This window comes from Chionomys nivalis, chromosome 4 (assembly GCF_950005125.1).
Source record: "Chionomys nivalis chromosome 4, mChiNiv1.1, whole genome shotgun sequence".
NCBI lineage: Eukaryota > Metazoa > Chordata > Mammalia > Rodentia > Cricetidae > Chionomys > Chionomys nivalis.
The window spans coordinates 84,602,430-84,616,625 of NC_080089.1; the positions used below are offsets into that span (position 1 = coordinate 84,602,430).

Genomic DNA, 14,196 nt, shown 5'->3' on the forward strand with positions numbered 1-14,196 from the left:
GAACTGTAATGTAAATATCTTTGTTTTCTGATGGTCTTAGGTGACCCATGGGTTGAGAACCACTACTCTACAGGGTTGCCTGATTATTCTTATGACAAAGATAGTAATTCCAGAATGAGTGATCCCAGAAACATCAAGGTAGGAGCTGCCTGGGCAGGGGTGGAACTGATTTCATAAGTAGCATTTAAGACACAGATCCTAATAGTTTTGTTTTTGTTGTTGTCGTAAGATGAAAGAGGAAGGAAATACCACATTATTGTTACTTTAATTCATTCATATTCCATCCCCCATCTGTCCCTCTCTTAGGAACACACATAGTGATCAAACCCAGGGCTTTGCATGTGCTTGGCATTGAGCTGCATCTTCAGCCTCTATTTGTTGTTCTCTAGGGACATTATTTAGTCATTCTGTTTAAAATTTTTAAAGTATTGTCATAATTAGGAAAACCTTCATATAATTTTTAAAGTATATAATGAAAACTCACTTTCCCATCCTTCATTTTTCTGTTTTCCATCTTCCCAGAAGATAATCAACTTTACTTTTGAGAGGTATCATATATACACAAATTGATATATACCTGCCTTTCTTATGTAAGTTATAACTTTAAAACTTCTGCATCTTGCTTTTATTTTAGTTTTTGTATCTTGGAAGCATTTTCTAAATCAGTACATAGACTTTATTCATTCTTTCTGCCACTTGAGCATGCTATTAAAAAGCACTATTGGTCTGGTATTGATGATTTTATTGATTATGCAGTCTGGTAAAACACTTACTAGGAGAGGATGTAAAAGCTAAAATTATAGATGAGACCCTTCTGTCATTGGGATTGTGACTTGGGAGTCACAAGGCAATTACTGGAAAACAAGGTGAACTCTATGGGAGAGGAACAATATATAGCCAAAGTTTAGGGTTGGAGAAATGAAATGAGAAGATGGGATAGTCAGGAAGATTTCTCAAACTACATAATATCTGAAATCTGAAGGATGAATTGGGGTCTAGTGTTTCAGACAGAAGAAATACAAAACTGGCCACAGTAATCAAAACAGTGTGGTACTAGCAAAAAGACATAGAGACCATGGAATAAAATGGAAAGGCATGATATAAATCTCAGTATATATAGCCATATACTGATTCATGAAAGTGCCAGGATTACCCAGCATATAAAGGGCAACCTCCTTAACAAATGGTGTTAGAAAATCTGTATCAACAACTAAAGACCTCAACATAAGACATGAAACTATAAAAACTCATCCTAGACAAAAGCCTAGGAGAAAAGCTCTATTGAGTCTCAGATAACACATCAAAAGCATAGGCAATCAAGACACAGCAGGATGAGAAAGGAGCCCATGGGACAGGAGAAAATAGGAATCCAGAGTACACAAAGAACTAAATTCAACTACACACATCCCAATTAAAAGATGTCATAAGTATGTGAAAAGACATTTCTCCAAAATCTCAGTGGCCAATAAACATGAAAAGAAGCTCAGTGTTACAACAAATGAAAGCTGCAGTGAAATACTACTCATGCCCCTTAGGGTGACTAGTTGCAAAACAAAAGACTACCCAGAAAATAATATTAGTGCATCTGTAGAAAAGTTAGAATCCTTGTGTTCAGTGGATAGCCACATTGGCAAATAGTATGGTAGTTCCTCACTTGCCACACAAGCATAAGAACTGCAGTTTGATTCTCCAGCACCCACTAAATGCTGGCTGGGCCTGGTGGACTGCCTGCAGTTCTGCTTGTTACAGAGAGAGACTCCCACAGAGCAGGCTGGCCAGCTAGACTAACACACATAGGTGAACTTGGGGTTCATTTGCGAGATGCTATCTCAGTAAATAAGGGGAGAACAGTTGATGAAGCCTGTCAGCCTCTGAGCTTCGTATACCTCTATACACAAGTGAGCCTACACACATACAAACACAAATGCACACTACACATATGAAAATAAAATTAACTCTGTAGTCCAGGAATCACACTTTTTGAATGCATAGGTGAATAGAAATTGAAAGTAGAGATGCTTGTATGCCAATGTTTGTAGCACTACCTGCCATTAAGGGAAGCTAAGAGGTGGAATTAGCCTAAATGTGCATTTGCAAATTAATTGATAAAACAATGAGAACTAGAACTGGGCAGTGGTGACACACATTTTTAGTCCCAGCACTTGGGAGGCAGAGGCAGGCAGATCTCTGAGTTCAAGGCCAGGCTGGTCTACAAAGTGAGTTCCAGGACAGCCAGGGATTGTTGCACAAGGAAACACTGTCTCAATTCCACCACCCCCAAACCCACAAAGAAAAGAAAAATGGTAAGTGTTCTGCTGTTGTTAAATGTATTGATCAGGGTTGTCTAGAGCAGTGATTCTCAGTTTTCCTAATGCTGTGTGTGACCCTTCCCTTTAGAACAGTGCCTCATGTTGTGGTGACCCTAAAATCATTTTTGTTGCTTCTTCATAACTAATTTTGCTACGGTTATGACTCATAATGTAAATATTGTTGGAGAGAGGTTAGTTGAGAACTGTTGCTCTGGATGAACAGAATATTACTGATATAAAGGATGATTTCTTATATTGCTTACACAATAGAGGCTAGGTAGTCCAACAGTGGCTGTCTGCCTGCAGGAGAGGTTGAGAAACTGGTAGCTGCTCAATTCATAATCTGCTGCTCCTGAGCAGTGCCAACCTCATACCGAAGGCCTAGAGGATTCCTTTTCAATCCATTGGAAAGCCAAAGATGGGTTCTGATGGCATTAGTAAATACAATGGCAAGGGCATACTTATTAGCAAGAATGGAAGAATATGCAGGCAAATAGCATTGCCTTTTCCTTGAACCTCTGTATCTAGACTGCCCTCAGAGAAGGTGCCATCCACTCTGGTGGTGGAAAGTCTTCCTATGGTTAATCTTTCCTGGAAGTATTCTTACAGACCAACACAGAGGCATGCCTTTTAGTTGATTCTAGAGCCAATGAAGATGGCAAGATTAATCATCACATTGGAAATGTAAACTGATATAGCCGTTATAAAAATAGTAATGATATTCCTGAGGAAACTAAAAGTATATCCATCATCTGGTGTAGTAACCCCCTGCTGGGACTGTATCCAAAGGAAGGGAAATCATTATGTTGAAGAAGTCCCTGCACATGAATGTTTATTGAGGTATTATTCACACTAGCTAATATGGACTCAGCCTAGGTGTCCATCAGCTGAGGAATAGATTTTTTAAAATGAGATATATATAATCTCACTTTATTTTTTTGTTTTGTTTTTCGAGACAGGGTTTCTCTGTGGCTTTGGAGCCTGTCCTAGAACTAGGTCTGTAGACCAGGCTGGTCTCGAACTCACAGAGATCTGCCTGCCTCTGCCTCCCGAGTGCTGGGATTAAAGGCGTGCACCACCATCGCCCAACAATCTCACTTTAAATATATATATATGTAATTTTTAAAAATGTGTATATATATATACACACAAACTTGAATATTATTTAGCCATAAAAATGAAGTTTTTATTTGTTCCAACAAAAACCTGAAAAATAGTACATCAAGCAGAATAAATCAGGCACAGAAAGACAAAGTAGTACATATTTGCTTATATGTGGAAATGAAAAATTAATTTCATAGAAGTCAAGAAAAGCATTTACAGTCATGTATCATCATTTACAAATAGAAATATACTAAAGTACAGTAAACTTTTAATATTTGCTCTAGCTAGATCTGTATCTGATTAATATTTTTGACCTCTGAGACTATAATAAATCATTTTTTCTCCATTTTACGTAATTATACACAATAAAGATGATTCTAATAAGTTTTTAAGTAACTAGGTAAGTCTTTGAATTTTTTTTTAAGGGAACTTGTAGCCACACAGATAGTCTATATTTAGGGAATGTTCTAGCTGAGCCAAGTGAGAAAGTGGAACATTATGGTTGTTCTCCTGCCATTTTGTTGTTGTTTTTAACAGAATTTTTACCCATGAGAAAAAATGATCTGTGGACTGTGTTGACTTCAGTGGATTATTTATTCTAAATATTTGAGGGCCTGCTGTAGGCCACTTATAGAACTGATGCAGAAATGAGCTCATCAGAGAAGTTCCCAACCTCTTTCAAAATGTGATAGACAGGAAAAGCAAACAAGACAACTTCAGATTATAAGAAATATTGGCTGAGAAATAATGTGATGTTTTAGGTAGAATGAAGAGTATGAGCCTTGGGGCAAGGCAACTCATACTAATCAGAAAAGTTTTTCTGACATTTTGCTATAACTGAAAGAGCAGAAGTTTTTTTCAGAGGGGTAACAAGTATAAAAAACGCTTACAGTACAAAACATGGTATTTTGGTGAACATAGTTAGGATATTATTCTAACATCAGAGGAAATACCATTGCAGATTTTCAGTAAAGAAACAACATGCCTGGCTTCTCTGTGGAAGATGTATCAGAGACTCAGGAATAGAAGTGGGTTCAGTAGGCATCTAACTGGTTAAAAAGAAGAGGAAAGAAAGTGATAGCTGTACATTGAAGGTGCGTCAGTGAGCAGATCTCCTTAAAGCTGTGAGACTAGAAGAAGTAACATGTGGGAGTGCAGATCGTAGAGTGAGCCTTGAAGTACTTCACTACCACAGTGAAGAGTGGATAAGAGACAGGGACTAACCTAGACAGAAATGGGTGGCCAAGACATAGGTGCACACCCTGAGTAGAGTCCAGGAAGCCAAGAACAAGGTGTGTTTATTATTACTGAGAGTAAGATGAATGGCGAGAAAGGTGGCTGTTGACTTGCCGACATTTATATGATTTTCTTCCTGGAAGGACTGTGTCATAACACATTTTTGAGCAGGCTAGATTGTAAACTGAGGGTAAGGCAGTGAAATACTGAATGTAGGAAAACTTTTCATAAACTTCTGCTGTAAGAGAGAACAGAGAAACTGACCACTAGCCAGAACCTGTGGAAGTCTAGAAAAGGTGAATTTTGACTTCATACTCAGAACTGGGTATGTATGTCTGTATAGAGGAGCTGGTATTGAAGGGAAGTGAAATAATACAGACTCTGAGCACATAGGAAATGAAATCTAGACCACAGCAAAGAGTGAACCTTTAGTGAAAAAACCTTCTGTTCCTAACAGGGAAAGCAGAGAATCTGGGCATGGGACATTGGTGTAGGTTTGCTGAGGAACTGAAAGCATTCCTCATATTTCTTCTTCTCCTTCCTCTTCTTCCTCTCCTCCTCTTCTTTCTTCTTCCTCTTCTTCTTAGTTAACTACATCGTGTTTTGGTTTTTATTTATTTCTTTGTTTGTTTGTTTATGTGGTCTTGTTCTCCTGACCAGACTTCTAGATTCAAGCCATGCTCTGCCTCAGTCTTCTGAGTAGCTGACACTACAAGCCTCTGCTCCCATACTGCACTCTCTTCATTATATTTGAGATAGATCTCTCATAATGAAGGAAAGAAGACATTGTTAGAGTTTGGGGAAAAGAAGATATAAAGTAGTTGTGCCAAGATGAGAAATTTATGAAGGAAAAATCACTAGGTTAGGATAGTGGTACAGCCAGCCAAATAGTCTAGATTATGTATCTCCAGCATTATTCCAGTTCAGGTATTTTAAAAAAAGCAGGCAAGCCGAAGCAGGGTTGGAGTTTTTCTTGGTAGAAGTAAGGAAAGCTCTTCTTTTATAAAACGCTCTGAGGAAGGTGTTTTAGGAGAAGGAAAAGTTTCGTGAGAGAAAAGAATAATGGTTTAGGCAAACTGCTTGAGTTTATATCTGACTCTGCTATTTCTTGACCTGCATTTTTATTTTTCGGTTTCCTATGTGTAAATGAAAATACTAATAGTATCTGTGTCAGGATGAAATGAAATAATATGAGCTAAATATGCAAAGCACACAAACAACAGCACCTAGAGCTTAGTAAATGCACTGTAAGTTGTCTAAGATGCTGCTACTTCTGCTGCATCCGGAAAGCTCTTATCTTTGAAAGATGACTAAGGTTGGAACCTGGGACATATGCAGAGGAAAAGCTAAAGATATCTTGGTCATTTGTGTGCAGTTTGAGATGACAGTATACATACAAGTGGTTGAGTCATACTAAGGATGTAGGGCATAACCTTTATTTGTGAATTCCTTCAGTATTTTGTTTTTTATCAATTTTTTAAATTATTAAAAAATCTCTAAATTTTTATCTTCTATCAGCTTCCAGTTTTCAGGAGTGATTAGTTTTATAAGTTTCTTAACTGAATAATTAAAGATTATTTGCTGTCACATCTGTATTGAAACTCAGAACATTTAACCAAAGTGAAATAGTAAAATATACTAATTATCACGTTCAATTTCCAGATGATAGCAATTACTGAATGATAACTTTTCATTTAGCCAAAAACATTTGGTAAGATCATCTAATTAATATATAGTTTTTGTTTTTCCTTTCATGGCCAAGCAGGGCTGGTGTTTGTCAGAATTCATCTATATACTTTTCACTGTGATAAAACAGCCCTAGGTATATCTGTAGAAAGGTGAAATTGGGCTGGAGAGAGCTGAGCTGCTCCTGTAGATAGAAGACCTGAGTTTGGTTCCTAGCAGTGTATCAGGTGACTCACAACCTGCTAGTATCTGTAGATGCTCTGATGCAGAATTTAATTCATTAAATTTTCTCCTTTTATACCATAAAATATAAAATAAATCTGTAGTACCTGTTTTCACAGGGCCTAATTTACCCAGAGAAAACTTTGACTTTTTTTTTAAGATAGCTATGTTGTTTCATTTTTAATTTTTTGAAAGAAATAATGACACACTAATCATGATTTATAGCAATTCTGGTCCGATTTGTCTGAGTTGTTAGTTGGAAAGAAATAACTAAATTTTCAAACGGTGCTATAGATCAAATCAGAAAACCATTCATGACTCCTGAAAGATTTCAAATGCCGTTATGATTTGCTTGTTTCACTTTAAGAAAAAAAAATCAGAATTTTTTATTTATTTCAAGCGCCTCATACCTCAGGCTATAACAGAATACTGTATACTGAGTAATTTATGGAGGAAAGATTTGTTCAGTGCATGGTTCTAGTGAACTGGAGGCCCACGGTTAAGGCATCACATCTGGTGAGGTCTTTCATGGTAGTGGGAACTCGTGGCAGAGTCCTGAGGCTGCACCTCACATGGGTTGAGGAGCTCATGTAAACCAGCCAAAGTGGTTCTTGTAACAGACCTAGTCTTGGAATAAATCAGGAAACCTATGGATAGTTTTACTACTAATTTTGGATTAGTTAATCCATGAATGAAGACATGGCCCCAATGACCTAATGATTACACCTCTTAATATCTCCCATTAGGAATTGAATTTCAACATGAATTGTGATGGGGACATAATACCAAGTTATACTAAGTAATTGTTTCATGGGAAGATTGGGATTTTTAAAACTTATTTGTGGAAGAGATAGAAGTGATCATATGGTGGTCAGTTTAAGAAGGATGAAAATGTTCTGTATCTTTGTTGTGGTGAGGATCTTGATTGTATCTAAGTATGGATGCACCCGTCACTCAAATCATCAACTAGATGTGTTAAGTGTAGTCATTGTTCATTCTCTCCTCCAGGGAAGCAGTTCCCAGAGCCTCAGTTCTACTCATACTAAACTGCAAAGACTCAAGTTTCTTGTGTATGATTGTGTTATATTTACAAATAGCCTAAATACATCCTCCTGTACACTTCTTTAATCATTTCAAGGTACTTAAAGTCATTAATATAAATACTGTTACAATTTTCCTTGTACTATATCAATTAGTGGATGTTGACTTTAGTGACTTTAGTGGATGTTGGAAAAGTTAATATTGAAATGAAAACATTCCATAGAGGATTTGATGGTAGAGTGCGTGCTAGCATGAAAGAGACTTTGTGTTCAGATCCCAGGACCTCCACCCCTCTCAAAAATAAAAAAAAAAAAGGAAGGAGTGAAAGAAAGAAATACAGATGCATTTTCTTTTTCTGAATGTTTCCATTGGGCCATTGTTTGAATCTGTTGATATGAAATTCATACGGCTTGACTATATATTCAAGCTAATAAAGTCATAAATAAGCATATTTTTTAAAAAACTACATTTTAGTTTGTGTTCATAAAACTATTCATAGTTCATAAAACTATTCACTATAGGATAGTGAGTTTTATACTTTGTTGCCAACAATTCAGAGTCACAACCAGTGCTTACTTACAATGTATTCACCCCTAATTAACTTATTTTCTAGTATTGTGTTGATTTAATAGTGAGTGGTAGAAGGAATAACTAGATTGCTCTTAGCATTTTCTGTCAACAAGCATTCTGTTAGCTTAAATATATTATTTATTTAGTTTTGACAAGCTTTGAACTAGGTCTTATCTCTTTTTATAGATGAGGAAACTCAGACTTGAGAAAACTAAGTGCTTGGTTCAAGTCATTCATCTGGTAAGGAAACTTATCTAAATTTTATACTCAGGATATCTTGACTAATCTCCTGTTCCAAGGTTCTATTTTATTTTTATTCCCTTTTTTATTCTCTGGATTTCTATAAAATGTCCTTTATTAAATACTTTTTGGGATGTTTTGTTGGTTGGTTCTTTGTTTGACAGGGTCTCGCTCATTGGGTAGCCATGGCTTGCCTAGAACTCACTATGTAGACCTGGGTGGCCTTAACTCAAAGATCCACTTGCTAGAATTAAAGGTTTGTCTAGGGGACTGGAGAGATGGCTCAGTGGTTAAGAGCATTGCCTTCTCTTTCAAAGGTTCTGAGTTCAATTCCCAGCAACCACATGGTGGCTCACAACCATCTGTAATGAGGTCTGGTGCCCTTTTCTAGCCTGCAGACATACACGCAGACAGAATATTGTATACATAATAAATAAATAAATAAATAAATAAATAAATAAATAAATAAATAAATATTTTTTTAAAAAAAGGTTTGTCTACCACACCTGACTCTTGTATTGAATATTTGGTGCAGTTTAGTATTTTGTTTGATTTGCTTTGGTTTGCTTTAGTTTGGTTTCTTTGTGCCTCAACCTTTCTTGGGAAGAGGCATGTCATAGGTTTTCTTGGCATGATACAGGAAGTGTTCCGTTTGTATATGGTTTAAACCAGTGGTGTTGTGACTTGTGGGAACATACTTTTTAAATAGAATATGTTTAAATAAATATAAAAATATAAATAAACACTTCAGAACCTTTATGACAACTATGTTACAAAAGCTAACCACATGATTGTTTCTATAAGTAATAAGTTTGGGAACTTAACTACAGATAGCATGAAAAATATTGACTTAAGCTATCCTACAATAAAATAGGAGAAAAATTACCAAGAACTAGAATTTGTATTATATGTTAGATTAAAAAGTTGAGAAGTGGCATACCTGTTTGAGTTCAGGTGTGTGACTAACTTTGTGGCTAGCTAACAGGAAACTGCACCTAGTGCTCATTCACATCTATGATTCCAATGTACAAGAGGCTAAGGCAGTAGAGTTGCCCTGAGTGAGAAAGCATCCTGGCCTACACAGTTTCAGGTCCCAAGGTTATTCTCTGGCCTCCACATACACACACACGTATGAGCATCTACACATACATGTATTCCCTCAACCTCCACTAAATAAAAATACATCTGCATTTTCTTTAAGATTCATTTTTAATTCATGTATGTGTGCACATGCCTGTGGGTACTAGTGTAGATCAGATTGTGTCAGATCTCCTGGAGTTACCAGCTGTGAGCAGCCTGATAAGGGTGTTAGCAACTGTACTCAGGTCCTCTGCAAGGGCAGCAAGTGCTCTTAACTGCCAGCCTTTCATTCCTTCCAACCTTTATTCCATGAATGAATATCAGTTTATAAGTGTATTATTAATTATTCAAAGTCATGACTCTGTTTTAGTATGCTATATTTTTATCAAAAGCATGTTATTTTGTGTATGTTTATGGTTGAATTTGAGAAAACATTAGACTAAATTAAATATGATTTATAAGTTCATATCATCATATGGTTCATTGTAGACATTTTTCACTCATTAAAATCAATCTTATGAGAACTCTGAAAGCAAATTCTTATGAAAACAAAATATTTTGTTGACATTTTATAAATGTCAAACTATAAAATATTTATATATTAATATGAAAAGAGAACCTCCACACATACCCAAATAAGTAAATAAATAGATCCAAATTTAATTTTTTTTAAAAAGGTAGTCAGAGCATAGAACTAAAAATGATTCTTAGTGGCTTTGGTTTTTGTTTTATTTCAGAGAAGGTATTATTCCTCAGCACTGTTCTTTTTCAAAATTGTATTATTCGTTTTTTTTTGTTTTGTTTTGTTTTGTTTTTATTGTTGTTGAGACAGAGACTCTCAGGGGCCTAGAACCTGCCAAGTAGTCAAGAGCCCTGAGGATTCTTCTTTCTCCACTTTCTCAGTGCTGGAATTGGAAACACATACCACCACACCAGGCTTTTTAAATTAAAAAATTTTAAAGTTATTTGTTGATGGGTATGTGGAGGTCATGTTGGCAGCTAGATGGAGGTGTCTTGCTCAACTGCTTTTCCTCTTATTTTTTGAGACAGGGTGTCTCATTGGATCCAGAGGTTGAAGTTTCAGCTAGAATAGCTGGCCAAGGAACCCACAGGATCTTCGTATGACCGTCCTTACCCAGCAGTGGTGTCATTGGCACACTCCTCCATGACTGGTTTTTACGTTAAGTCCTGAGGCTCCAAACTTGTTTTTTAATTGCATAGCACTTTATTCACTGAGCCATATCTCCAGCCCATTGCCTGGCATTTTGGCGTGGGTTCTAGGAATCTCATTCTTGCAAAGCAAGCACTTTACTACCTGAGCTATCTCCCCAGCCCCTAGAATTTTTTTTTTACCTGACTCAACCTTAACACAAGGTAAATGTATTCAATTATAAGCACCTATACTTTTCTTTGGGTCCACCTTATTACTTAGCTTCTTTAGGATCGTGAATTGTAGGCCCAATGTCCTTTGTTTATAGCTAGTATCCACTTATGAGTGAGTCCATACCATGTTCATCTTTTTGGGTCTGGGTTACGTCACTCAGGATAGTGTTTTCTATTTACATCCATTTGCATGCAGAATTCAAGGTGTCATTGTTTTTTACCGCTGAGTAGTACTCTAATGTGTAAATGTGTCATATTTTCTTTATTCATTCTTCGGTTGAGGGACATCTAGGTTCTGGCTATTACAAATAATGCTGCTATAAACATAGCTGAACAAATGCTTTTATAGTATGATTGAGCATCTTTTGGGTATATGCCCAGGAGTGGTTTTGCTGGATCCTGAGGTAAGTTGATTCTCAATTTTCTGAGAAACTGCCATACTGACTTCCAAAGGAGTTGTACAAGTTTACATTCCCAAGCAATGGATGAGTGTTCCCTTACTCCACATCCTCTCCAGCATAAGCTATCATTATTGGAAATTGGAAACGGACGGGATTGACTGGCAGGGTTGGGAGCATGGGGGAGGAGAGAGGGGGCAGCAGGAATAGAGGAGGGGAGAGTGGGAGGGTAGAGGAGAACTTGAGGGAATGGGATGGTCGAGATGGAAGAAAGACAGAAATGAAAGCAAGGAAAAAGATAATCATGATTGAAGGAGCCATTATAGGGTTAGAGGAAGCCTGGCTCTAGAGAAATTCCCAGGAATCCAAAAGGATGACCCCACCTAGGACCCGGGGCAATAGAGGAGAAGGGTGCCTTGATTTGCTCTGTAGTCAGACTGATGATTATCTTGCATATCACCATAGAGCCTTCATCCGGCAACTGATGGAGGCAGAGACGGAGACCCACATCAGAGCACTGAATTAAACTCCCATGGTCTAGTTGAAGAGTGAAAGGAATGAGAATATGAGCAATGAGGCCAAGACCATGATGGGTACACCCACTGAAACAGTCTGCCTGAGCTAATGGGAGCTCACCAACTCCAGACAGACTGGGAAGGAACAAGCATAGGACCAAAGTAGTTCCTCTGAATGTGGTTGACAGTTGCATGGCTGGAGCAGACTGCGGGGCCACTGGCAGTGGCACCAGGATTTATCCCTACTGCTAGGACTGGCTGCTTGGGAGGCCATTTTGTTTGGATGGATACCTTGCTCAGCCTAGATATAGTAGGGAGGGCCTTGGACTTTCCAAAAGGCAACTTGCCTTACATTCTCTGAGGATTAGATGAGGGTGGGGTGGGAGGGTGAGTGGAGAGAATGGGAGGAGGGGGAGGAAGTGAGAACTTGGATTGGTATTTAAAAAAAAAATCAAATAAATAAAAAAATTATATTATCCCTCTGCTTATTGATAAATTACTCCTATTTTCATAAATAGAAGTTGCTACTAATTGATTCTCAGGTTAACCTTCTAATACACTGAATATTGATTGTGTATCGTCGAAATGAATATATTCTAACTTAAGTTGGAAATCTTGCCAAGGAAAGAAATTGTGTCCCTATTAGCAAAATTTTTGCTTGTGTTTTTATTTACTCTATTTACTGCTAATAAAACACAGTTAGATTTACTTATTAAAATTTATTATAAGTTGAAATTTAATATAAAATTTATTATATTATGTACATATATCTTTAGAAAAGCTAATACTTTACCATTCTGTTTACTCAGAAACAAAACTTGAAATATTTTGGTTGTGTTCATTCCATGAATAGTCTTCAAATTTTAGAGGTTTTATCATCCAAAGTTATGGCTTTGTTTTCATGTGTAGTGCTCTTTTTTTTTTTTTAATCTAAAGCCTGTTGGTTTGTGTATGCTTACAGTTAAGTTTTTTTTTAAAAAAATGGTAGATAAAACATGCCTGTAATCTCAGCTGTTTGAGACCCATTTGGGCAACGTAGCAAGACCCTGTCTCAGGATAAAATTTAAAAAGGGCTCGGGATGCATCTCATTGTTAGAGTGTTACATGGGAGCCCCGGGGTCCATCAGTATGGAGAAGTATAGAAGCCATAGCTTGACCATAAAACAGTTTGCAGAACATTTCACTTCTCCTTTTAACTAGTAAAGCACATTGAGTGTGAGTCTCATTATTACAGTTTTCTGTTGTATATCTGCATATTTTCATTGTATAGGTCTGTTCACATATTTTGTCCATTTTAAGACATTGTATTCTTTTAGTGAGGGGGAGTTTTTTTATATATCAGTCTGAGTAATGATCAGAGAGATTGAAAATACACATTCTCCCACTCTTCTCATTCTCTTAGCACTTTCTTGAATCTCTTGCAGCATAAAATTTTAAATATTGATACAGTGGGAATTTTCCTTTTTTCATATTATTTCTTGGAAGATTGCTTACCTCTAGATCATGAAGATTTACTTCTATGTTTTCTTATAATTTGACATATCATTTAAATCTATGATCTTTCTAAGTTAATTTTTGTACAAGTTTGAGAAAGGAGTCAAATTTTGTTGCAGAATATTCCTTTACACTGTCTGAAGATGTATCACTGTGACTGGTTTAATAAAAAGCTGAATGACTAATAACTAGGCAGAAAGAGGTTAGGAGGGACTTCCAGGGACAGAGAGATCTTGGAGAAGTAGAAAGGCGGGGTCACCAGCTGGATGTGGAAAAAGCAGAGTAAACAGTACAGAAAGATGAGGTAACAAGCCACGAGACAGAATGAAGATTAAAATAAATGTGTTAATTTAAATTGTGAGAGCTAGTGGGACAAGCCTAAGCTAATGCAAACTTTCATAGTTAACGATAAGTCTCTGTCATGATTTGGGGTCTGGCAGTCCAAAAGAACCTGCTACAAAAATCAGTTTTATAAATGTGTATATGTTATATTTAAAAGTTTGAGAGATTATTCTTACTTCATCGAACTGTTTTGGCAGCCTCTGGAGCCGATTCTTAGAACTTCCTAGAGGCCAGGAATCAAGCTGGTAGGGAAAGATACCAACAGAAGTTAAGGTAAAAATGTAAAAAGTGGAATGTTGAAGGAGCTGCCGGTCTCTTCCCACAGCGTGGCTCCTGGCCGCCTGGCTAGCTTATGCCCTAAATAACAACACACAAATTGTATTCATTTAAACACTGCCTGACCCATTAGCTCTAGCTTCTTACTGACTAATTCTTACATCTTGATTACCCATTTCTATTAATGTGTGTAGCACCACGAGGTGCACTTACCAGGAAGATTCTAGCCTATGTCCATCCTGAGTCGGAGCTTCATCGTGTCTGCCTCAGAGAGCAGAGCTATGGAGTCTTAGCTCACTT

At 37.0% G+C, this 14,196-nt stretch overlaps 1 protein-coding gene across 8 annotated transcripts in view; it reads left to right on the forward strand.

Annotated features, from left to right (window-relative positions):
• Dop1a (DOP1 leucine zipper like protein A) overlaps window positions 1-14,196 on the forward strand; it is a 92,218-nt gene that overhangs the window by 7,653 nt on the left and 70,369 nt on the right. For 7 of the 8 annotated variants that reach the window (XM_057768801.1, XM_057768799.1, XM_057768804.1 and 4 more), the window contains exon 2: window positions 8,355-8,408. The exons of the other annotated variant lie outside the window; for it this stretch is intronic. The gene's annotated coding sequence lies outside the window, so the exon portion shown is untranslated. The remainder of the gene's footprint in view (window positions 1-8,354; window positions 8,409-14,196) is intronic. 8 annotated transcript variants of the gene reach the window in all.